The sequence below is a fragment of the Triturus cristatus genome, chromosome 4_1 (genome assembly GCF_964204655.1).
Source record: "Triturus cristatus chromosome 4_1, aTriCri1.1, whole genome shotgun sequence".
In the NCBI taxonomy this organism is placed as follows: Eukaryota; Metazoa; Chordata; class Amphibia; order Caudata; family Salamandridae; genus Triturus; species Triturus cristatus.
In genome coordinates this window covers 952639840-952666377 of record NC_140585.1, presented here as the reverse complement: position 1 = coordinate 952666377, position 26538 = coordinate 952639840, and the positions used below count along the sequence as shown (strand labels likewise).

Here is a 26538-nt window from a genome sequence, read left to right as displayed (position 1 = left end):
TGCCTCCAACTCTTCCCTCATCCATCACCAACATGCTCCATGCGGCTTTCTCTAGAATTGCAAACACAAGGAGATGATGGATGGAGCGCTGGAAGTTTTCAGACACTCACCCCCCAGTCACAGATCTGAGTTGAATCCATCATAATTCTTTAGCTCACTTTGCCACCCCAGTTCAGACACCGCTATATGCAAATCAGTCTTGACCCTGTGCCTCATGGAAACAGTCCAGCCCGAACTGCCAAGCCATGTCTTCCCTGGACCGAAAACAAACATCCTGGGACCGGTTTTGGGCTAACAGCCCTCATCAGCCAGGCTAGCTTGAATCCAGTGGCAAAGTGAGCAAGGGACCCATGTCTGGGCATACCCTGCCAACTTAGGGCGAACAAAGCAAACACCAGGAGATGATGGATGGAGCACTGAAACTTTTCAGACACTCACCCCCAGTCACTCTTTAGCTCACTTCACCACCCTAGTTCAGACATAACTATATGCAAATCAGACCTGGCCTTACAGTCCGGGCTGGACTGTTCTGGTTGGGTGCAGGGTCAAGACTGATTTGCATATGGCTGGGTCCAAACTGGAATGGCATGGTAAACAAACAAACTATGGATTTAGGCCCAGATCTCTGTACTGTGGTGAATGTATGACATTGTTCTGCATTCTGTCCATCAATTGTTCTTTTTGCATTTCTCTGAGAATTGTGGCAGAGAATGTGTTAACACAAGTAAGACTAGGCTTTTGGCAAATGGTGCTACTCTGCACTCAGAATAATTCCAATGTGACCGTTACTACAGACGTTACCCATTGCTGCCTGGACAGCAGTTACTACTCCACTGTACAGCCTTGCACTGCAAACTAAATTCATTATCCTCAATGCAGCAACATGGTTTGTATTCCTTAATGAGTCCATGGATCTTTTACTTATCCTCTAGAGAGATATACCATGACAGCACCAGTACAGGCTCCTTCAACTGACCGATCTAATACTCTCATGACAACTTCCCACAATGAACTCAAGGACACTACATTTAAGCTTGATGACCTGTGTGAACTGATTAACAGTATCCAGAACCATTCTTCAGCTCTCGTACTCATAAGCACTTTACTTATGAAATCTATTCAGAAACTTCCCCTTTAGCCACACACCAAGCAGCATGACTTTGAGATAAGGCATTCTCCCTATTGACCATCATGATCTCCACCCACAACCAACTCCTCTGGGTTCTCTAACTCTGTTACACATCACATTTGCACAATTTCCAGAACTAGACAGCCTAAACGCAATCACAAAGCAGCTTTCCCAAAATATCTTCTGACAATCTGCCCTTAACCCCATGCTTCCTATAAAACACATTAAAGGTGCACACCTTTAATCTCTAAACTTGATCCATCAGTTTCTCTCATCCAAGACTATGATCTTCAGACTCATGTTCACTAAAACTTGATATAGCTCCTCTATCAAATGATTGTGCTCTTATTCTACAATCATAATACATAATTCAACACAGAGCAAAATGCCCTTATCTACAAGAATTCCCTCAAATACAATTTTTTTTTACACATATTACCAACTTAATCTAAACCTGAGAGTTTAGCATCCTCTACCAACCACCTGTAAATAGATATATCTTCATAGAGGATCTCATCGAAAAATTACCAACCAACACTTCTCTTTTTGCAAACAGTTTTTCATGGGAGTTTTCAAGCTCCACTGGGAAAAGGACATTTACACATGCCTTCTCACATCCTTTGTACAAAACTATAACTTACCACAATCATGCCCTTCAACCACAAAAAATAAAGGGTCCGCTCTTGACCTGATTATTTCCAAGACCACTTACTAATCTCCAACTCTATAACACTCGTTTGTCAGACCACATTCATATGCCGTTTACAATCTTGACATAACACAATTTCACCATGCTAAACCAGAAGTTGTAATTCTAATCTCCAGTGACCGCACATGCATGGACATCCTGGTTTTAAATTTCATAGTCCACTCTTTGAAGCTAGCGCAAGCACCTAATGATGACCCATACACTGTACTACAATAATATAGCAAGATAAAATACTTCCATCACCACTAAATTTAAAAGATCCAATAATTTTCTGACTGGTTGAATAATGACATAAAAATATTTCAAGACCAAATGGGCATCAGGGAAGAGATGGAGAAAATATCTTAATTCGCTACATCCTTCCGCAAAAATGAAATAAAAAGCCATGCATACAATGCTCTGCCATGCAAAATCTTCCTTCATGAAAGCATTGTTTTGATGGTGTAAGAAATTATTCCAGATGCTTCAGAGCCCATTAACTAAGTCCAGTCAACCACCCCTTATAGAATTAAAATTCAATGAGATAGAAGTTCACTTCTACAATAAGATCACTTAAATGAGAAGGGATCTAGCCTGGCATAATTATTTCTTTTGTATGGAAAACAATCATCCCCCAAAAAAGAATGCTTTAATCCCAATCACCATTGATGCAAAAGAAAAAATAATTCATAATGCTAAGCTACCCAGTTTATAAAATAATCCCTTCCTCCTGCTTTACCAAAGACCATACCAGAGACCTTTGCTACTATTGCTTCACTTATCACGCCACTATAGTTCCCTGATTAAATTTAGATGTGTCTTCAAGTATACTGACCCTGAAATTTTAGATAGCTATAGACCCATCTCAGGCCTCCCATTCTTCAATAAGGGCTTCATGTAAAAAAGCAAAAATATGTGATTGCAAACTGTGGTAATCACAAAAAACACAGTTTGCAGCAAAACCCCATAGATAAGCCAGAACAGTCCTATTGACTTGTAAAAGGGGTTTTGCCGTCCATTGCAAATGGGACTCGAAATGGGATGTATGAGTGGCTTGCAACCACAATGGTGATTTTTGAGTTCTCTTGTTGTTCCTCCTATATTTATCTGTTATTTAGTGCCAAGATACCTACCGGTGAACGTGCGCTATACAAATACACATGTTATGTTGTTTAAAGTAGTGGAGCAGAGAGTTTTGGAGAAGGGGCAGTCATCAATTTGAGATTTCAAAAGCATGTAATCTTCAAATAGCTAAAGATTTTCTCAGAATCACTTGTTCACAGAAAATGACAGTGAAATTATCCAATACTGCCATTAATTTCTTATTACTACAATGTTCAGATGTTTAATTCAGTTCACAACGAATGATACACAAAACAGGGACAATAAAGTGGTCTGAATCACTATAAGAACTGAGGGCCCGAATCACAGAACTAACTTAAGACAAAATCCTAAACTTACTACCATTTACTCATTTTGGTATTCACAGAAGGCACTTACTCACTGATGAGTAAGTGCCTTCTGTGAATATCAAATTGAGTAAGTGCCTTCTGTGAATACCAAAAAGAGTAAGTGCCTTCTGTGAATACCAAAATGGTAGTAAGTTCAGGATTTTGTCTTAGTTCTGTGAATCGGGCCCTCAGAAGTTATACCAGTATGGCAACTATACGTTTAATGTTTTCTATAATAATCTCAGTGTATTGGTTTCAGCACTACCACATATATGACTTGTATATCATTTTATTAAAAACTTGAAGTTGGTTAAGAATAACAAATAAGGAGCAGTCTGTCTGTTCACAATGCGTCAATGAAGAAGTCGAAAGAATACACTGATCCTAAGGTATATGATTACTGGACTGGTGTTTTCAATGTCTTAGGGAAATGTTGTAATCAATCACTTCTACCAGATAGAACAATTCCTATAATAGGGTTTAAAGGTGAAAGTAATTCTTTGATTTTCTTGGCAATAAATTTAGCTCGGCTACCAGCTGCCTAAAAAGAGCTCCACTGGCTACCAGTAAGACAGAGAGCTAGTTTCAAGATCCTCTGTTTTGCACACAAAACAGGCCCTTACATTTTACGAGATAGGCTAGAATTCCATGCTCCTTCACGGAACTTAAGATCACGCTATCAGGCCTTTGCCTCAGTCAAGCTTACATACAAGGTCAGAATGGGTGACAGATCTATCTCTAAAGCAGCAGCGGCCCTATGGAACAATCTCTTTAGGAAGAAACTGAAGACCACTCTCTTTCCTAGATACTGAAATTATCTAAACTAGGTCAAGAGTAAGCCGCTTAGCACATGGATTCTTTCCTAGCGCCGTGATGTCCCTCAGGATGATTGATGCGCTTTAGAAGCATCATAAATACAAATACAAATGATGGTAGTCAAAATTATCTAGCAAGGTTGTGGAAAAACAATAGGTCTCCAAAGTGCAGCTGGTGTCACAAGAACTATTTAGACCGGACTGCCTGAAGGAGCGGTCATCCGCCAAACCTTTTGCCTTCTAGCCTCCTTTTATTTCCTTTATAGTCTCTAATAAAGTGGCACAACGTGTTCTCTGGGCCTGTAAATTAAATATTGTGCCACCCACTTAAGTAGCCTTTTAAGCATGTCCCCGGTCAGCCATTACAGTCTTTGTGCAGTTTTAAATTGCCATTTCGACCTGGCAATATAAACCTTTTTGCCAGACCTAAACCTTCCTTTTTAATACATGTACACATTAATACATGCCCTTGGGTAGGCTTTGATGAGCCCATCAGGCTATGCACAAAGTGTATTTAAAAAGTTGAACATGTACTTTTAAATTTTCATGAGTCCCGGTTGTGAAAAACTCTTATTTTTGTTATTTACTACTGAAAGGCCTACCTCTCCCTCAGGATAACTTTGGGTTAACTTTTTACATTTAATTAGTGATATATTTTGCTTGAAAACAAGTAGAAATGTCATGTTTTGCCTTTAGAAAAATTGTTATTTAAAAATTCTCTTTAAAGGTAAAGTTGAATTTTAAGTCACAATTCCGGAACTGCCAATTGAAGAAAGTTTCTGCTTTCTTGGCCTAACCATTTGGTACCTTCCGCTTATATCATGGGTCATATGACTAGGCGTAGGTGGCCTTTGTATATTCTTCCGAGACAGTGTCACAAAGGGGTAATGGGTATTAGCAGGATGGGCACTCCTGACAGTATGGGTGGGGTAGGGTTATCGCCTAATACACTTGCACTTCGCTAGGGGCTGCCTCCTACACTCAACAAGAACTTCACACTAGCCTTTCGTCATCCCAGACATCTCAGGCCTGAGCAGGGGAAGGAAGGAAATTCCAGAAGCAGATGTGGGTGGACATCTAGAAGTTTCTCCCACTTCAAAGATAGCAACAGATACATATATTAGACCCTGAGACCCACTCTTCAGAATACTCCTAGAGACCTAGACTCTGCAAAAAGGACTGCCCTTTTGCCTCAAGGCTGCCCCCCTCCCCGAGCCTTCTTGAACCCTGTGGACCTCATTCACCAGGGCCTGAGGTGGTTGTCCCGTTGTCCACCCTTGTCACCCACAAACCGCTAGTTGGGGCCATAGTGTGGGAGCCCCATTGCCCCAGCCGGCTCCTCACATATGACATTGCTCCCGCCCAGAGAGAGCAGCTGTTTATGATTGCTAACTCCGGGCGGGAGCAATATCTGTTTCCTTGCCTGCAGGAGTGCAAGCTGGGAAACATAAGTCTGCTACCACCCAACAGGAGCATTTTAACCCCCCTACCCCAGCTAGGAGCAGACATGCTTTCCCTGCCCACACTGCAGCAGGTGGGGAAGGCATGTTTGCTCCTGTTATGCAGAAGCAAACTTGTTTCCCTGCCTGCAGTGATGCCTCTGAGACACCCCCTAAAAGGACTAGGGGTATCCCTACCCTGCCCCCTTACATTTAGTTTGTTAAAACATGTTCAGGACAGAAGACTATGACCCAGAGTCCTGTAATGGCTGGTAGCAACATTTTACTTCATGTTGTGGCAGCTAATCGGAGTACTCGCTCCTGCGCTAACATGTCTCCTGTAGGATCAAATTGACTCACGGGGGAAAAAACCTCCTTGGCCTAATTAGAACGCTCTGTTTTTTAAAAATGGGATTGAGGGACTCTCACAGAAGTCCCTCCAACCCAACCATCCAGATATACACATACCTGAAATTATATCTTCCCACCAGATTCCGTTCAGTAGTTTTTCCAGTAGAGCTATCTAAAATAGTCTTTGGGAAATGTATGGAGAAATTTGGTTTTGAGACCCCCCCCCATTTTTTTCAGTGATGTAATATGTGATGGCATAAGCAGTTCATTGTTGGGGCGAATGTTATTGTTAGCCCAGCCAACTATAACAGCAAAAGACACATAGATGATGGACGGAATCCAGAGCAAATCAAAGATTCAACCCCAGACAATAGATCTGGGCTAGATCCATCCTTTCATTGCTCACAATTCCAACCCAGTTTAGACCCGGCCATATGCAAATCAGTCTTGACCCTGTGACTCATGGGAACAGTCCAGCCCGAACTGCCAAGCCAGGTCCTCCCAGTTCTTTGTCTCTGTTCAAAACATGGGGATGCTTGGTCCTGAACCTGATGATGAGACGGGATTCTAGTCATCTTAGCTTCAGCGTTCTGTCCCCTCCTCTTTCACTCCTCGGTACACTCGCTATTCCATAGAATCTCATCTGTTTCCAGTCGTATCCGGAGTGTGTTTCCAAATGTTTGGTCATGACATAATTCAGGTCCTTATTTTGTACTGCTCGAATGTGTTGAAGGATTCGTTTTTTCAATCATGCATATTTCATAGGTGGTTTCACATGCTATCCTTCCTTGATGGTAAATAATTTTCCTTTAAAATCTGCGATTTCCTGAATGTTTTTTCCTATCCGGCATGCTTTGCACTTGTCACATCGCATGAATCCTGTTTGTTGTTTAGTCAGCCATGATTTCGATTTGGTGTCCTCAAAGTGACTTCTCTCCAGTTGATCTTTGAGGGAGGGAGCTTTTCAATAAGTTATGTTAGGTCTGTCTTCCATCATGTTGCCAAACCAGGATCTTTCTTTAGTATGTTCCAATATTTATTTAGTATACTGATAGTTTGTTGATTTTTCCTTACTGAAATTCAGTATCATTCCAATCATGGGATCTTCTTTGTCTGAGATTTGGCCTGACTTTTTGTTTATCAATGTTTGTGCATGAGTTATGGATTCCGTCCATGTTTTTTTCTTCTTTGATATCCATTGGTTTATACCTCTTTGTCAGAATTTATGTTCTGTTTCTTTCATTTTGCTTTCCAATTCCTTTTCATCCGAACATTTTCGTTTTATCCTAATAAACTCTCCATAAGGGATGCGTTTTTTTAAAGATTTGGGTGAAAGTTGGATCCATGAAGTATGCTGTTTGTGTATATCGGTTTGTGGTTTATATATGGTTGTTTTCAATGTAGACCGTTACATCCAGAAATTGTATTGATGTTTTAATAGTATTGCATGTAAATTTGAGACCAACATCATTGGAATTTAATTTTTCAAAATATTCCATGAACTTGTCACTTGTTCCATTCCAAATCAGGAACAAGGCATCTATAAATCTTAGCCATAGGGCTATTTTGTCAGTGTGCTCCTCATGTTGCTCTCCCCAAGATATGTTTTTTCCCCACCAGCCCATGGTGAGATTTGCATGCTTGGAGAGAAGGAAACTCCCATGCCTGTACTACAGATTTATGAGTAAATCTGATGGTTAAACAGTAAGATGTTATTATAGAGACACAGTTCCATCATTCCCATAAACATTTCTGAGTGCTTCAAATTTTGCAACTTCTCTGTTGGAGAAAGTATTTCACTGATTTGAGTCCCATTTCATGATTGATGGATGTGTATAATGAAGTGATATCTATGGTCACTAATAGATAACCTTCCTGCCATCGTGTCTGCTATAATTCTAAAAGAATCACTGGTGTCTTTAATGTGAGAGCTTAACGATGTTACGATCTGGGCCAGGAAATGGTCCACATACAGAGACAGATTCTCATACAAGGACCCACAACTTGATATGATGGGTCTTCCCAGAGTTTATTCCAGTGTCTTGTGTTTTTTTTGGGAGGAAATATATTGTTGGAATTATTGAATTGCCATTGTAGAAAAATCGCTCTTTATCTGCACTCAATAGGTCCTCAGCTTGCCATTTTTTCTTTTTTTTCTTTCAAAGTTAAAGTAAGATCATTAATAGGATTGTTTTTAAGCCTGGTATAGTGGGTGGCCACATTCTCAGTTGTCTCATAGCCTCCTTCATTCTATTGTGTTTTCTCCATAATTACTATATTTCTCCCTTTGTCTGTGGGTTTTATTTCGATCTTATCATTTTCCATTAAATTATGTAATGCTTTCCGTTCTTCTATGCTCAAATTCTTTTTTTTGCTCTTCTGTGTGGTATTCGTCAGTTTTTCTAGATCTGAGATCACTAAGTATAAATTAATTATTGAATGAGTAATTTATAAAGCACTGCAACACCCTGAGATGTCTAGGCACTACAAGAGAACACATACAGTTGGAATGAAGAAAAAGGGAGTACTGTCATGTTCTGAAAAGTCACGTTGTTAGATTCTTCCTGAATTTTAATAAGTTTGTCTCTCTCTTTAGAGAGGTCAGAAGGGAGTTCCAGAGTTTTGCTGTGGTGCAGGCAAAACTCTTTCCACCCCACTTAGTCTTTATTATCCTAGGGATAATCTGATTCCTGAGTTCTGCTGATCTTAATGGCCTAGCCAGAACATATGGTTTTAGAAAACTTGATAGTTGAGCCCATTTGATTAAGTGCTTTGAAAGCAATGCAAAGGAATTTAAATTGAATCCGCTTTGCCACCATCAGCCAGTGCAGCTGAGGGAGGGCCGTAGTTACAGATTCGGATATATGGCTTCCTAGGAGAACCCTGGCTGCGGTATTTTGTATGATCTGTAGTTTGTGAATGCTTTATTTTGTTGCCCTAGAGAAGGGCATTGCAGTAATCCAGTCTTGATAAAAATTAAGACTGATATAAGTTCTAACGGGATTGAGGGTAGGACCTTCCTCAGACTTTTTAGTACAAAATAGCAGCTGGAGATAGTGGAGTTGAACAGGGCCTCAAAGGATAGTTTATTATCCATTATTACTCCCAGGTTTTTTGCATTTAAGACCGGCGTGGGTAGTGGTCTAGAAATGAGGATTGTTGCAAAACAGTAGGACCTCTGTTTAGGAAGAGTTAAGTTTCAGACAGTAGTCTGACATCCAGTTCCCGATGTGGCTCATGCAGTCTTGAAAGCTGCTAGCCGTAGAGTTTGAAGATCCACTTACAGAGACAATTATTTGTGTATCGTTGGCATAAGATACCAGGGCGAACCCATGACTTTTTATTAGTCTAGCGAGCGGAGTGACACATAGATTAAAAAGTGTGGGGCTCATGGAGGATTCCTGAGGAACCCCACGTGGCAAGGAGAAGGGGGGGCGATACAAAGTCACCTAGTGCGACCCACTGAGATCACTCTGATAGGAAGGAGCTTAGCAGGGAGAGCACCTTGTCTCTGATCCCGATGGTTGCCAGTCCATAAATATCAGTGTCAAAGGCTGTCGATAGAACCGAAAGGATCAGGGCAGCGATACCCCTGCCATCCAACATCTGTCTGAGCTCCTCAGTGGCAAAGATTGGCACTAAGTCATGATAGAGGTCAGTCTTGTTGCCTGGATTTAGTATTGGACAACATTTTGATTTGGGTTTGAAGTTGGTTTGTCTGATTCCCAGTTCGTCAGTTATTTTGGGTTTCAGACATGTCTTCGTCTTCCAGCTTGTGCATCGGATCATATACTGTTTTCACATCTGGTATTTGTTCAATAAGTAGATAAGTACTTGGTTTCGCGTAGTTAGTATTTTCCATTATTTGTTTTTGCAAAGAATGTTGCTAACTTTAATTATTAATCCTTTATTTAGGAGACAAATTTGATGCTGATTCAATTTATGATTTAATATGTTTATGATCAGGTTATCTTCCGTGGTTTCACCAGATGATGCCATTATTTCTTCTAGCAACTGGCCAGGGGATACTTTTTTGTTTTTTCTGCCTCCCCTCCTTGTTTTTCTTTTCTCAGATGGCTTGAAAATCGTCTTATTCCTCGTTCTCTTCCATGGCCTCTCCCTCTTGTTTTGCCTGGTCTTTGATTTATAAACATCAAATTCATCAACTTCTATAAAAAATAAAAAAAATAAAAAATAAAAAAGTTGTTTTGTACATCGGTCGTAAGGTTCCCTCTCCTTCACTCACATCTGTATCTGACTCATTGATGGTGGTGTCTGATTCATTCCCGTTCATACGCTTTGTATGTGATTTGTTTTTTAAAACATCAAATCTCTTTGTGAATGTAAAGATCATTCCATTTTCATAGTCTCTTTCATCACATCTGAATTTTCTTTGCTTACATTCTTCAATTTCATTTTTTTATGTGTCTAGAGTTGATTCTATCACTTTTCGCAACTGTTTGCTCTCTTCCTCTTGTTTCCATGCTAGAATTTGTTTTTCTATTTTGTTGATAGAATCATGTGTTTCTCTTAAACATCTTTTTTTAGCATACTTCGTGATTAAAAACATCCTATTGTTTTTTAATTGCATGTTGTTTTCACCCCATTCTTCCATCTCTGGCCAAGTGTCATGATGGTTTGGGAGTGTGAATCTGGGCAACCCCCTTGGAACTCTCCCAACTTCAATGTATTTTTTTATTGTTATCACTTCCCAACTTTTTGTAACTTCTTTTCTTAATAGTTTTTACAATTGTGTGTAAAGTTGTTTTAAATTATTTTCCCCTGAAGGCTTAGCTGATGTTGTCTTTGTATCTCTAAGAGATTGTTCATCCTTGCCTTTGGTTAAGAAAGTTTCTGCCTTTTGAAGTCGTTTGGCTGCTCTTGCCTCCAAGTTATTTCTTATTTATTAATCTAGATATGGTGTATGGAATGCCTTTCTCTTATATATCCTGTTGCATGGACCCACACGGTTGGTGTGCTTTCAATTATTCTCAGCGTGTCACTTTCTTTCCCTATTCATTCCCTTTCTCGATACCCAGAACTGCTGCTTGCAAACGCCACTTGCTTTTAGACCGTTCTGCTCACCTGAGGGATACTGCTGCTCGGGTGGCGTACTCTGACTCCGCTCGATCAGCTCTCAGCCTCGGTGTCGATGAAAACATCTTGGTCATTCTGTTTACCCTCTGCAGGTCTCTGCTAGCATCACGTCTTTCACTTCCATGTGAATGCGGGCTCTTAGCCCAGTTGGCGGTTCTGTATTTCTGATACTTTACGATTGTTTTTTTCTTGAAGCATAGATAGTCACATACCTTTTTTACTGGGCCTCGAGCGCATTGTTTTTCATAATTTTTACTCAAAATTGGTTCCCAGCACTGCGCGCTTGCTTGAAAGGTGCAGGCGTTCAGGACAGAATCATGTCCTGCCAATATTCATCATCAAAGAGTTATACGCCGCCCTCCAGGAGTCACTTGCAAAATCGTCTTCAATGAGTGGATTTGTTGCCACACAGCACACCAACACCAACGCATTTCGACTAACAATTCTTGTTCACAGTTAGAGGAAAACAACAATAAAAGAAAGAGGAAACAACAACAAAAAAGAAAAAGAGAAAACAGCAGAGAACTAGGTAGGTGTAATGTTATAATATGTAATACACACATTACTTTTTTACTTTTACCTTCATCTATGTTTTAATATTGTTAAACCACATATCCCACAATGCTTTATTATGAGCAAAGGTGGGATTTTTGTATACATGGAGAAACAGAAAAGGGACACGCCTAACCGTAAACACGACTTGTTAGTCAAAACGTGTTGGTGTGCTGTGTTTGTTAGAACTCCTTAATCGTCAAAATATAATGACATACAACTAATAAATATATTAGAATGAACATAGGTAGCCAAAATATATTGGTGATAGTAAACCATGGAAGATAACGCAAACATAGACCGAATATAATTTCTTGAAAAAACAAGTTTGTGTTTTCCAAGAGCTGTTAAAAATATAATACTGTACCAGTAAAGTTATAGTTAAACAGCATAAGGTCAGCATATTTCACTGTATCTGTGCTACAATTCGTGAACATAATTATTCTCTATTTCTCAAGCAGATGATCATACTAAGAGCAGATAATTAAGAAGTGAGAAGTGCCGCCTTTACATCCTCAGTTGGAAAATATTTCCCACATCTATTTCCTTTTTGGTCACTTAGCATGAAGTTGACCTATTCAGGGACGGTTCCTTAAACTACAATTTTTAAAGGTATCAGCCCTGCAGGGAAGTTTTATATTTTAGTTAGTCCAGGTATTTATACAATCAAGAATTTCGGCTCTACATCACCCAAAAATTGATTCGTCCTTCATGCTTAGTGTCTCTGTTTCACGATAATTGGATTCTCCTGTTGTATACAATTGGAATCAGTACAATAGACTACTTTGTGTATTTGAACCAAAGTGTTTTAATGTGCACTACACGGGGCAATTTAAGAGCCCCTATAGTTTCATTTTCTCCAGTTATGACCTACTCATACATACATGTTTCTTCCTTCTTCCTTCTGCCTTAACCAGATAAGTACTGATCTAACCAAATTGGATCAGCCATCAATATTTTATTTTCCACAATCCGTAGCTTATTGACATTACCTTATCCCCACAAATCCCTCCTGTACGTAGCACAATACATTTGTTTACCTTAATGTACATCTTTCAAAATTGTCATTTAGTAGCAACTCTGAAGACTCTTAAATCATCTAGGGGCATTGCCAATCTGTTTAATTCCAGAAACAATTTATTTTCCAATATATATCAACCAGAACCAGCAGCCTTTCTCATGGGTAATCAGATGGTGGTACTTGATCCAGTTGAAGCCCATTCCCCCTATACGACCTCCTTGGTTTCTCCCAAGTGTCCTCAGGCAAGATTTGTGTTTTTTTGTGTTCAAAATGGTTTATTGAGTTTTCATAATAAACAATAACAAAGACAATACAAAAAATAGTATCGAAAAATTCCCAATACAATAGAGAGATAATGAGAACAGCATTAAATTACAATAACAGTAGATATAATAAATCCTAGAACAACAAAAGAGAAGGAGAGGGAGCATCTACAAATATATTATAATAATGATGAAATAGAGCTACTATAACGTGAACATTGGACTATTATAATAGTAAGAAATAACTCAAAATAAATGCATATTTAAGAAGATAAATAGATTTCAACAGGTTTCCAAAAAGAATGATACGAATTAGAATTGTGATTAATACCATTCAAAGATAGCTGAACGTGAACAGATAATAATGAAACATCTTTCCAACATGTTGTAATGGATTTTAAAGCTGCTGATAACAAAACATTGAAGAGTTCACCTTCTAAATAATTTACTTTTTGTGAAAGAACAAGAGATTTGCAGATTAACAGTTTGAATGAAATATTAAATCTTTTTTATAATATCCCAAACTTCGGTCCAAAATTTAAAAACCAAAGGACACTCATAGAGCATATGATGTAATGATCCAGTATGTAAATTACAGTGCCAACAAGTATAAGACGTTTAGCTTGAAATAAACGTAATGGAGTCCATAAACAGTTATATAAAGTATATGAGTTAGTTTGATAAAGTGAAACGGGTAACCAACCAGAAATACTGTTAAGAAAAATAACTTTCCAAGTATCAATAGAAAAGGAGGTTGAAAGTTCATTATGCCAAAATGTTGAGATCACATTAATGTTGGTTCCTTGAGAGATGGACATTTTTTATATAAAATAGAAACACCATGAGGAAGAGTGGAAACAGTTTGAATATAAATTGATAGGTCTGATTTAACATTAGAAGGAATATTATGAGGAAATTAATCTAGAAGACAAGTAATATTTCATATTTGAGAATATCAGAGGAAGGTAAAAAAAATCATTATTATAATAAACATCCTTAAGGTAAAAAATACCAGCTTTAATCCATGAATACCAAAATCTAACATTTCTATTAAATTTTATGACCGGGTTATACCATAATGACATATCTTCGGACGTGGATATAGGTGATTGAGAAATTAAATCCAAATCATTTAAAATTAGTTCAGTGGACTTTAAAATAACAGATTTAGGAAAAAATTGAGTTTTATTAGACATCGTTAGCAAAGTGGGTAGTGGAAAAGGTTCTACTACATTTTTTTCAATAAAAAGCCAAGTAGGGAGATTGCTCAAAAAATAATGGTTAACCCAAAGAGAGCTTTGTTTTCAAATAAAAGCTTTGTGATGATGAAAAAAGTCTGCTAATCCAAAGCTCCCATTACATTTCGGTATTTTGAATTTTTTGTAAATGATACGAGATGACTTATTATTCCAAAGAAATTTAGAGAGGAGTTTATCTACAGCTTTATAAAACTTTAGAGGAAATTGAGTGGGAATCATGGCAAGGGTATAAAATATTTTGGTGCAATAGTCATTTTTATAGAATCCATTCTACCCCACCACAAAAGATGAAGTGAAGACCATTTGGATATTTTATCTTTAATGTAATTTAAGATGGAGTCACAGTTGAGCGATATTGTTGATTTCATAGATGAAGAGAACTCAATACCAAGATATTTCAATGTATCTTTTTGCCAAACTATTTCATTCATAGGTAGCATACCAGGAGTAGAATAAATATTTAAAGGGAAGAATTCTGTTTTATTAGTATTTAACTTATATCCAGAAACTGTGAAATAAAACGAAATAAGTTCTAGTAAAGAAGGGAATGAGGATAAAGGATCACTAATAAATAAAAGTACATCGGCATATGCTAAAGTTTTAATAATAACTTTCTTGATATTGATACCCGTAATATCATCACATTTTCTTATAGAAACAAGTAAGGGTTCAATACCAAGAAGAAGCAAAAGTGGGGAAAGGGGACATCCTTGTCTTGTACCTCTGAAAAAAGAGAATTGATTGGAAATTTGGCCATTAATAAATAAACGAGCAATAGGAGTAGAGTATAGAGCAGAAATCATACGGATAAACATGTCACCAAAATTAAATTAAAATAAAAATTGACAGTGAATTTTATCAAAAGCTTTTTCAGCGTCTAATGCGAGAATTCCTGATGGTAGAGATAAGGTGGATCTTTGTTCAATAACATGCAACACAATTCTAGTATTATTGGCAGAATATCTATTCTTCATAAAACCAGATTGATCTGGATGAATAATAGATTCTAACACAGAGGATAATCTTGAAGCAAGTATTTTGGCATACAGTTTGCATTCTTGGTTTATTAAAGAGATGGGACGATAGTTTGATACAAGTGTAGGGTCTTTATTAGGTTTGGGTAATACAATAATTAAAGCTTCAGTAAAAGAGCCCGGTAGTAATTCACGTAGAACCAAAAAAGGTATAAAAAGTTTAAATAAATGAGGAATAAGCTGTAGTTGAAATTCTTTATAAAACTCAGAGGGAATACCATCGGGACCAGGAGATTTATTTTTTTTTATGAGATTTTATGGCTAATAAAATTTCATCTTGAGTAATAGGCGAATCTAGTTCAACTTTATCTGATTGGGAAATCTTGGGTAAACCACATCTTGTTAAAAAAGAATCAATTAAAGAGGCATCATCAAAGTTAGGTTTGTTATATAGAGTAGAATAAAAAACCAGAAATTCATTTACAATATCATTTTGGGATAAAGCAATTTTACCGTTAGAGCCTTGAATTGAATTTATTTGTGTTTTATCTTTTTTAATGCGTAAATAATTAGCTAAAAGTCTTCCAGATCTGTTAGCATTAAAACCAAATTTGGCTTTGGAATTTAAAAGCTGAATACCAGCTTGTCTGCTAAGGACTGAGTTAAACTCATATCTAAGTTTTTGTAATTTGAATCTGTATTAAGGATCATTAGACGTAAGAAAAAGTCTCTCATATTTTGTGATTTGTTTATCCAAATTTGTAATATTTGCATTAAACGTTTTATTTTCATGGGCCATAAGAGAAATAGTAGCACCTATAATATAAGTTTAAATGCATCCCATCTATTCACCATAGATTTAGAGCCTTCTGGGTTAAAACGAAAATAATCATGAATAGGGCTTAAAAGTTTAGGCTTATTTTGTTCATTAAGAACAATACTAGGATTCATTTGCCATCTGAATTCCATTGAAACATTAGAATTCATTTTCAAAATAAAAGAAATTAAGGCATGATCCGAAATATCAATATTACCAATAATAAGAGAGACCACAGAGTTGATTAGTTGTCTGGAAATTAATAGATAATCAAGCCTAGAATGAGAATTGTGTGGGTTAGAAAAAAATGTTAACATTTTTTCTGTGGGAAAGTGTAATCGCCAAATATCAACTAGCTTTGTAGTTTGAAGAAATGCTTTAAAAGCAAAAAAATGCTTTAGGAGGTCAACATTTATTTGAGATAATCTAGCTAATAAGGGATTAGATATAATATTAAAATCTCCTCCAACTATGAGAGGAACTTTACCCAACTTGAGAACTTCAGTTGTCAGAGTAGACTGAAAAATAGGATCATCAGCAGTAGGACCATAAACATTTAGTAAAACATAACCGAATCATAAACTTTAACTTTAGCTATAATATATCTTCCGTCTGTATCTGAAAGTGTACTCAAAATTTGAGACAATGTAGTCTTTTTGCAAAAAGGAGAGCAACACCATTTTTTTGCCATTTGCAGGAGAAGAGACAATACTATCAACCCATTTTTTTCATATAATCTAAGATTTTGACATCGATATGTGTTTCTTGTATAAAACAAATATCTGCTATACAACTACCCAAATAATCTAAAATGTTCGTACGTTTAACAGGATGACATAACCCCTTGACATTTAAAGAGACTATCTTTGTATTATGAACATTAGTCATAGTAAAAAAGAAAGAAAAGGAAGATCAAGAAGAGGAGAAAAAGGTAAAGAATTAGTGAGAAAATTAGTGCTCCAAAACAGGTGAAAAAGCGAGAGTAGGTGAAGGAGAAAACAAACAAAACAAAGAAAAAACAACGAACATTCATAACAGGAATGAAACGCACACACACTTTACAAGCATTACCGAAACCGTTGGAGCCCTATGTGAATATAAACCGTAAAATTGTCAGAAAAATGCGTAAAACTGATATTCAGGTAGCAGAGTCATGAGTATCCATTGAGTGCTGCGAATGTTGATCCAGGAACAATCTTAAATCTTCAGGTCGGCGGAAGGATTTAGAGAAATTATCTTTCCAAATGCACATTGTTGATGGATCAAAAAGCCCATATTTATATCCAAGACTTCGGAGTTTTGGACGAAGAGCAGTAAATTCCTTGCAAACTGAAACAGTATCTTTAGCAAATTCTTGGTGTATAAAAAATTTGTTTCCATTGACCATCAAAAACGGAATTTCTCATGCTGCTTTTCATATCAAAACCAAATGATGATGACGAACAACTTTCAAAAGCATTTGTCGAGCCTTTGTGTGGTGAGGATTACGATGCGATGGAATCCTATGTACCTCATCAATTTCACTTTTTTCTGGAAATGTTATGTTCAGAAAGCCAGGAATCAGATTCTCTAAATATAATCTGCAATTGTAACCTTCAACATCTTCTGGTAAATTGAAAATGTGCAAATTACATTGTCTGTTAGGATTTTCCAAATCAAGAAGGAGGGCAGACATAGGAGAGATTTTTGCCACAAGTAGAGTGAAAGCGTCGATTTTAACTTTATTGTCTTGTGTTTTAATTGAATAATTAGAAATTTTCATTGACATACTAGCCATGTCTTTGCTCAAATCTTTAAGCCTTGACGCAATTGTATCTGTATTAGCACAAAGTGCCTGAATTTCGTCAAGAATTACCGTCAAATAAGGTTCACTAGACTCAACCACTTTAGATTTAACTGGAGGTGGCGAAACCTGTTGTTTCCTTTTATTATGTGGTAATTGTGCATTTTTATTTTCCATTTTCCTTTACTAAAAATTAATGACGCAGAGAAATGCAGAAATAAGGAAAAGGAGATTATTATTGACAAAAAATGCTTGAGAAATGACTGGTGCAGCAGCTAAATCAGACTGTGGGAGTGGTTAGGCCAAAGCCAGGCCCTCTCTTGAAAGTTACTCTGCCCCCCTGACAGACAAGCTGGGCAGTACCTCAATGCAGAGCTGGGTGAATGAGCAGGAGGGATGAAAAAGTCACTTCCAGTCAAAGCAAATTCCTGGAAAAGCTACACAGCAACAGGTAAGGGCTTCGGAAGACAGCTACATCATTTTGAGGCTAGTTCTGACACACAATTTGGCGTAATAAGGCAAAAACGGGCTTAAAAAAACTGAGCTCTTCGGGAGGCGGCCATCTTGTTTTGCCCGCTCGTGTGAATCTGCAAGATTTGCTTTAATTTAATTAATTAACTATGCCTTTATTCAGCGGCGTAACAAAAGTTAAGAGGGCCCCCTGGCAATGTAAATGGAGGGGCCCCCTCTGGACTTTCGGAGGAGCTTTCAGGCCAGGGCACTGTGCTGAGGGAGGGACCCCTGGAGCTTGGGCCTCCCCACACACTTTGGGGACCTTGTTACGCCACTGCCTTTATTATTACAGTAGATGCTAAATCACTTGAAGAGCTCATGTGTTGCTAATTTTATATGGATAACCAGAATAGCATCATAGGCAAATAATATTAGTACTGAAACATTATATAATTTAGGATAATGTGATTACAAATTTAACAAGAATCACTGTTCTGCTGTCTGAAGAAGGAAGATTGGGCCTACTGGATTTGAACCCCGCCTCTCCAGAAATGACTCCAATGGTCATTGGCTGACATCCTCTTTGAGCTACAGAGACACAACCAGCTTTTAGAGGCTTACCTTCAACTGCCCATTCGACCATCCGTACTTCTGCTGATCACTGCTGCAGAGAGTACTGATCCACAAGAATGCCCCCAGGTCCTGGACCCTTGGCTGGCATCAGTTTGTACTTCAGAAGAAAAGGTGAAGACAAAGAAGCTTTGGGCCCCACGCAACCGCAAAGTGACCACTTTGTGCCAAGAATCGACTAACTGCGATGACTGCCAACGAGATGCTCCAATGGGACCTGCTCTTCCTTCTGACAGTTACAATCCATGACAGCTGCCACTGCAGAGTTACGATGAAACCCGCTCTTTGCGCCTACAGCAACAGCCAGTGTCGTTTGCTAACTCAAATCTCCAGTGACAGCCAGCTTTCTGTCCTACAGTAGCAACCATCCGAGATGCCCAACCTGCTCCTTGCACCTAAAACAACCTCATTGCAGCCCTTGCCAACAAGAACAGCAGCTCTTTACATAAACTTGATTAGGGAACTCTTCAGCGAGATGAACCTGGCCCTTGTTTCCAACTCGCTCTCGAACTTGTTCGGCATGAACTTTTGACTTTTCCACGGTCCAGCGCAGCCAGATAAGCACACCTAGGTACAAGTGATTAACAGGAAAAAATGTGTCTCTGTACTCGAAAACAATTATTTTGTTACGGACGAGAACCCTCACCCACCCTTAGGTGGCATGCTTCATCTTTGGGTCCCTCCTCAAACCAGGACCAATGTGGTCTTAAAGTGGGCTACAACTTTATAATAGAGACAAGCTCTTGTGGTGTTTTCCAAAAATGTAGGCCCTTGTGAAAATATTGGTCTAAGTGAGGACTGCAGAGTGCTAAATGTGTGTGAAGTAAATTAAAACTACTTCTTGGTAGGCTAAATCTAGACCTTATTCTGGTGCCTCTAAGGAATAGATTAAAACCATCAAAGGGGATTGAAACTTCACCCAGTGCATGAGTGGTCAACATGTACATATTTCTGCCTCACTCATGACCTTGCTATGAGGTTCCTAAGCATTCTTCTGGACCATAAATGTATTGCACTCTGTAAGATAATGTAGGTAAAGTGTAATAACACAAAAATAATAATAATTAACAACTTGATACATACCATGACCCACAAAATTTGTTAAGGGAATCCAGTGTCTTTCTCACCTACACTAGTTGGGAGTTTTACTTCAACTTTGTACTTTAATAGGGCATCCTATATAACCGTGCCATAAAAGTTTACTGTTGTCTGTCTCTGGCATGCCCAGCACGGAAGCAATGTAGGCCAGAGAGAGCTTCCTTTTCTAGGGCAGGAGTACAACTTCAGAAGCGTCTGTCACGTGAGGCAGTGTTCTTGTAGAACATGCAAAGAAGGCAGGGAAATATGGTCCCAGCAGGGTAAAATACAGAAAGACCCATACCAAAAGGCCTCGATCCGATTTAATGTCAGATAGGTACTGTTATTAATAAAGCAAGGGCATCAAGCCTGAATTTATTGCACGCTAATCATAGGTTATGTATTTTTACATATATTATTTGCATGGTGTGAATACAAAGACTTTATGCACAAGTATGTGATTAGGATTTGTGCTTGAAATTAGATGTTACTCTCTTTCTACTGTTACTTGTAACACAACACAAAAATATATTTGGATCTGTTACCTGCAAAAGGGAAGGTTATAACCAACTGTAAGATTATGTATTCAAATAACTGTATAATATAGTGTAAATTATAGAAAAACAGCCCAGGGCAAATCATCATTGAGGCCTATAATGTGAGCACCCAACGTTCTTCTCTTTAAAACAAATGGCTCTATAGACTACACACATGTGACGTGTGGTAAGGTTTGTCGTCAATAGTCCACCTAATGTCAACTTCGTTGTGTTGAAAATTTAGGAAAGGTTGGGTCAATTTAGTATTGGAACGCTTGCATCTAATCATGCTCTGGTGTTCTACTATTATTCTCCTCACTTTGCGGTGGTCATACCTATGTAGTGCAAGTTACACTGACAGAACCCTATGGTTACTCAAAAATAACACTAATTGTAAAGCAATTGGAGTCATTTATGTGATCCAGTGTCCGTGCAACTTCAGGTTGACGTTGTGCTCTTAGACAACCTGTTGTTGGACACCCTGCTCAGCAACCACCCAGGCATCCACGCTGCCTGGAACACACAGTCAGGGTCACCCAGAATGGTCTTCTGCAATCTGCTGGAATCATTGGTTGGGGAAGGGTGGTGGTTGAAGGGCTGCAGAGTTCATGAGCAGAAAAACAATAATCTACTTAAATTGCTTGTTTACATGAGATGCTGACACTATGACTTTGAGAAAAGGGGTATCGCTAAGCTTATGAAGAACCCTTTCCAGGATGGTAATTTGTCTGAAATGTACCAGAGTTTCCCAATGTAAAAGGAGGCAAACGCAAGGGAAGAGGCATTATAATGCATTAGTTTCCTACATGTAATTGCATTCATTGCCCACTTCTATTTCTGTGCCTATTTTTTCTATTTTATTGGAGTCCTTTAACACCTTCTTATTGATGACCTGGCCTGGGTCTTTTCTCTTTCCTTATGTTGGGGTGAGTTTTGTGCCTGGCCTGTCTGTTTCCCCATTGTGTCAAATTGCCAAGCGGGTGATTTTTCCTACTTGTTTCTTGTTTTCCCATTTTGGGACCCTGTTAAGTAGACAGGTGTCATTTTTTTACATGTGTTGTGGCACCGTGGCTACAGGCAAGATTCACTCTTTCTTCTAGAAATCTAGAAGGAAATCTAAGAGAGCTTCACTGTGTCCATTCTTTAACAAATGGGCAAAATTCACCTTTTTAGTTAATTCACAGAGCAGACTGTGGACAGTAAAAACTCCTAAACCTGCTTCACAGGCAAACTCCGAAAAAAAGCGAGTTCTTTTCCCGAACCCTGGAAAATTGCTTTTGTTGAGGAATGTCTTGCCTCCCAAAACTGTGAAACAGCTCATGGAGACCAGGGCTGCTCATTGTTGTTAATGGGCTGCCATCAACTGACCAGAAGGATCTAACCACAGAGATCCATTCTGGTTAGCTTATGGTAGCCAATACCAAATTGCTAAAAAAGGATACAGTCCCAGGCTGTTTCAGCATTTCCGATTGTGTACTTTCAGTCAAGCTGAATGGGTTTCCGCTCTTAGACTATTCATATTGCCTGATGTCAGCCTATTCTTACTATCAAGCCACAGATTATTTCATGCTTGATTGGATAGGTGGGCTGTGATTTTGCAGTGGATCATGGTTCACTGTGAGACACCACCTGCTTTCCACTTGTTTCATTCTTAAGCAGAAGTGGATGATGCTGAGATTTCCTCTGCTTACTGCATTGGTTGGGACGATAATTTCCTTGAAGCAACAGATGTTGAGCCAAAAAACAAAGACCACCCAATCTCTGTCTTTCAGTTTGTCCAAGAGACTCGCTGCATTCCAACTTAATAGTGATGTAGTTTGTGTCACCCTGTAGAGTCCTTTGGAAAACCCTCTCAAGTACAAATGCTTCGTTACAGGGAGGGACAAGCACTCAGTCCATTTTTATCAGCTCATACTCTCAACCCTTGTCACCACAGAGCTGGGCGACTTGCCATAATCTTGAACTCACCTCAACTGAATATAACTTTGCCTGCTTAGATTCACATTTTGCCTGGTCGCATGCACCTCCAACTTAATGATGCCTCATTATTGATTGGACACTTAAATGTTACTGCAGAGCAATTTAGGGTCATATCTACGAAATTCCGGATTTGCGATTTCCAAATTGCAAATCCGTAGAAGTCGCTAATTGGGAATCGCCAAACGGTATGTATGTAACCAGCAATTCCACTAATAGCGATTCCTATTGGTGTGCATTCGCAATTAGGAAATTCCAATTTTGGAAATTACAAAATTGCAATTTCCTAAACTGGAAATCGCAAAATACGAATAGTATCATTCTGGATGCAGAATGATGATGTAAGACTACGATGTTCACAAATACAGTGGGTGGCCACAACCCAGAAGCCTGAAAGATGCTGAAAGTGAGGAATGCTCCTGGCTTACTACCTGTAGTGGTTTTGGCAATTCCACAATAACACCATGTCAAAAGAACATAGGGACAAGGATTCAGGGAAAGGAAGAGGAAGGTAAAATTCTCTGAGAAGGAGCTGGAGCTCCTGACTGAGGAATGTGTTTATAATATAAACCAACTTTTTGATAAGGTCTCCTTCACAGTACCAGAGAGCCAAAAGACGAAGATCTGGACGAGCATCCTGGAAAAGGTGAACTCCCTAAGTGTCACCCAGAGGACCATCTCACAGATACGCAAACAATGGTAGGACCCGCAATCTCACACTAGGGAGAAGGTTGCTAGCAGGATAGCTGAAGGTCATGGAACAGGTGGTGGACCCTCAGCACTCTTCCACCCCCCACTCTGATGGAGACACAAATCAAGGGGCCCTGGAACAAGATAGTATGGTGGGAGTTTCTGACATTGACACCTCCAGTTGTGCAGGTTCCACCCAGGTTAAGTCATCTTCCCTTTACGTACTTAACATTACATAATGTTAGCAAAACCTAAAATCAAACATCACAGCATTAATAACTCCATTGAGATGCTTGCCCTACCCTACCAATGCATAATGGGAGTTGTAGTACACATTTTGCATGCTGTACTGTATGCTGAGGACTACACCAAACATATGTACATCATAAACATGTCACAAACACATGAAGCACAGTTACAACATTATTGTGGACAAACATAAACCAAAGATCAAACCCAGGACATTTCAGAAGCATTTGATGGTGAAGGGGCTACAGACACGCATGTTGAAGTTGATGACACAACATCACCATCTACTCAGCCCATCACACTAACTTCAACTGCCAGGACAGCAGCCATATCATCAGTGCCCAACTTTGTGGACAGTGATGAGGGACCATCGCAGGGCAGGACACGAAGACAGCACAGAGGCCAGCAATCAACAGCCACAGTGAGAATGTGTCAGAAGACATGTCAGAGTGTTGTCCTGTGTTTGGTGGCTTGAAAAAGGCCATCTTCTCCATACAGCACCTGCAGACAAAACAAATAAGGTCTGTTAGCAGGCATGTGCTACAAATGGTTAGGTCGATGTAGCAATTGGAGAAAGGGCAGGACCAGTGGATTGCTGCCATGGAGAGGGAGTACCATGTGCAGAGACAGAATCACAGGCAGTATCTGGCACGATTTGATGCCTTCACCCAGTCCATCACCCAATTAGCAGAAGCCACAACAACAGTGGCTAGGAGAATTGTCAACATACAGATTGGCATGGGGCACTGCTGTCAGGATGTAGCACATGGGCTAGTGTAAGTGCCCACAGCTCTTGAGAATATCCAGACCCACAACCTCTGTGTCTCTAACATCCTGCCCCTTCCTGAGAGCAAAGAGGGCTCTAGCCTCTGAGGTACATCCATTCAGGAGGCACATGCATTTCCAGGCGTTCACTCCAACACATTTCTGGGATTGACATGTCAACAGTCCCACGGCGCAGTGTTACTGACAAGGTACCCAACCCCAGAGCACGAAAGAAATGAACCACTGAACACTCAGAGGAATGACTCGCCTTTATTTTGTTTGGCATTACTTACTTTGTTGTTTATTTTTAACAATGTTACATCCACAAGGATACAGTTGGTCCTTGAGTGAAACAATGTTGTCGCTACCTGAATAAAAGGTGGTTTCTCAGTTATGCACCAAGCATTACTATCATGTGTGATGTCTCATTATTAGATGTTTTAATTACTCTTACCTCAGAAATAGTTGTTGGTGATCTCTGTGCGTCATACCCCTCTCTCTGCTGCATGTGTACCCTCCTGCTGCACCTGTAGTGGTGGTAATTCATAATCCGAGTCGGAATCAAGCTCTATGGGGATGTTGTGCAAACTCTTCTTCATTGCGATATTGTGCAGTATGGCACCTTTGGCGATGATCTTGCTGCATGAATCCAGTCTGTGTAGAAGTGCCCCGCCAGTCTTGTGGAGGCAGAGATACCAGGACTACAGGACCCCAAAGGTCCTCTTAATGATGGAGCACATTGTCCTGTGTGCTGCCTTTCACTTCTTGCCCTTAGAGTCCGGTATGGTGTGAGTATCCAGGGATGTAAGGCATTTGCACTGTCACCTTAAAAGCATGAGTAGAAAAACAATTAGGTCACATCGTCCCGACCACTGTATTTATTGAGTCTGCGATTCTCTCACCTAGTAGGAAACCATCGCCAAATTCACCCTGCGACACTCGGTTTGTTTTACACTGTGGCAGAACATGAATGAGTCGTGGGTGTGGCCTGGGAATTTGGCCACAAGGTCTGTTAGGATACAGGAGGCATCACACTACCTGCACATTGAGCTTTTCCTTCCTGTATATGTATTAATTTTCTGAGGGGGAAAGTATGGTAATATATGTGCCATCAACACAGCCAACAACATTGGGGAACTGTGCTACCCTGTAGAACATCAATTTGGTTTGTTGCAATAATTAGGCGGATAGGGTAAGATATATATTGGTTGACGTTACTGACCATGATGTCCATGAACTTGTGAAAGAACCTGGAAAAGGCACTTTGTGACACCCCCCTCCCATTGATATGACCCACTGGAAACCGCCAGAAGCTAGGAGGTGAAGGCAGCACAATACCTGCACATGTGGTGGGATTGCGTTGCTTGTGAGTGTTGGGGTCTGTAGCTGATGTTGTAACTCCGCAAATAAATCAATAAATACCGGACTACTGAGTACCTTTCATAAATCTCCTCCTCAGTCTATTCAAACAAGGTGACCCTCACCCTAAAAATCCTCTCCTGTCTCCTCCTTCTCTGCCTCCCAGCCAAAAATTCTCATCTTCCTCGCCAGAAGGTACAAAGCCGACATTGTGACAGCGCCTGATACATTTTGGGTGCCTTTGTATTGTTTGCACCTGGTTACCACATGACCACTAGCACCACCAAAAACACATCTGACTGGTGAACTTCCAATATCAGGCACTGGAATAACCAAACTCGCCACCTCTTCTTTTGTTGTATCATCCCATAGGCCTTCGAGCAGATGAATGTTAGTCTCCACTGACTATCATATTATACTTTTGCATTGGTGTTCACCTTGATATTTATTCCGCATAGTGTTATCTTTGTGGCTAATTGGTTCACAGGCTTACCTTACTGATTTGGTTTCAACGGGGAGTGCCACAGGGTTCAGCTCTGAGTCCTGCTCTCTTCGATTTGTATCTCCACCCTCTGGCGGATGTAATCGAATAAACCACGAGGGAACCAACCTTGGTGCCACCAAGCTGCACAGCCACTGCCTGAATCCAATGAATTAAATTCATGTCATTTAATTTCCTTTTTCCACTTTTTCACCATTAATTTTCATCCTTCTTTACTTGGATTGAATAAAATGAATTGAACCTAAGTTATGCGTCGATATATTCAAAAAGAGGCTCAAAAGCGCAGAATCAGTTCCATGTCATGATTTATTTTTACAAACCCAATGCATTTCGGGAATGATTTCCCTTTGTCAGGGACATCTAAAAATACAAGCAAATGCATACTTTTAGCCATTTCTATCAAACCCTGCAAATCACCACTTTAAACAGCACATACAAATGAAATAACAATAGACCTGTGGGTAAAGCGCCGAGAGTTACTGTAACATATATGCAACCGCTTTCATATGGCAAACTACCTCCCATCCCTTCTCTATCCACCTTATTCTCCTGTGTTCAACATAATGCGACTGCGCTATAATTTTCAATAAGTCCTCCTCTTGTTAATAGAGAAAATAATACTACCTATTTACAAAAGCAAAACTTCTATTAGCTTCTGCGC

At 39.3% G+C, this 26538-nt stretch overlaps 1 protein-coding gene across 5 annotated transcripts in view; it reads left to right on the top strand.

Annotated features, from left to right (window-relative positions):
- The window catches only part of LOC146855888 (protein NEDD1-like), a 544173-nt gene that overhangs the window by 397256 nt on the left and 120379 nt on the right, over positions 1-26538 (top strand). The gene's annotated exons all lie outside the window — the stretch shown is intronic.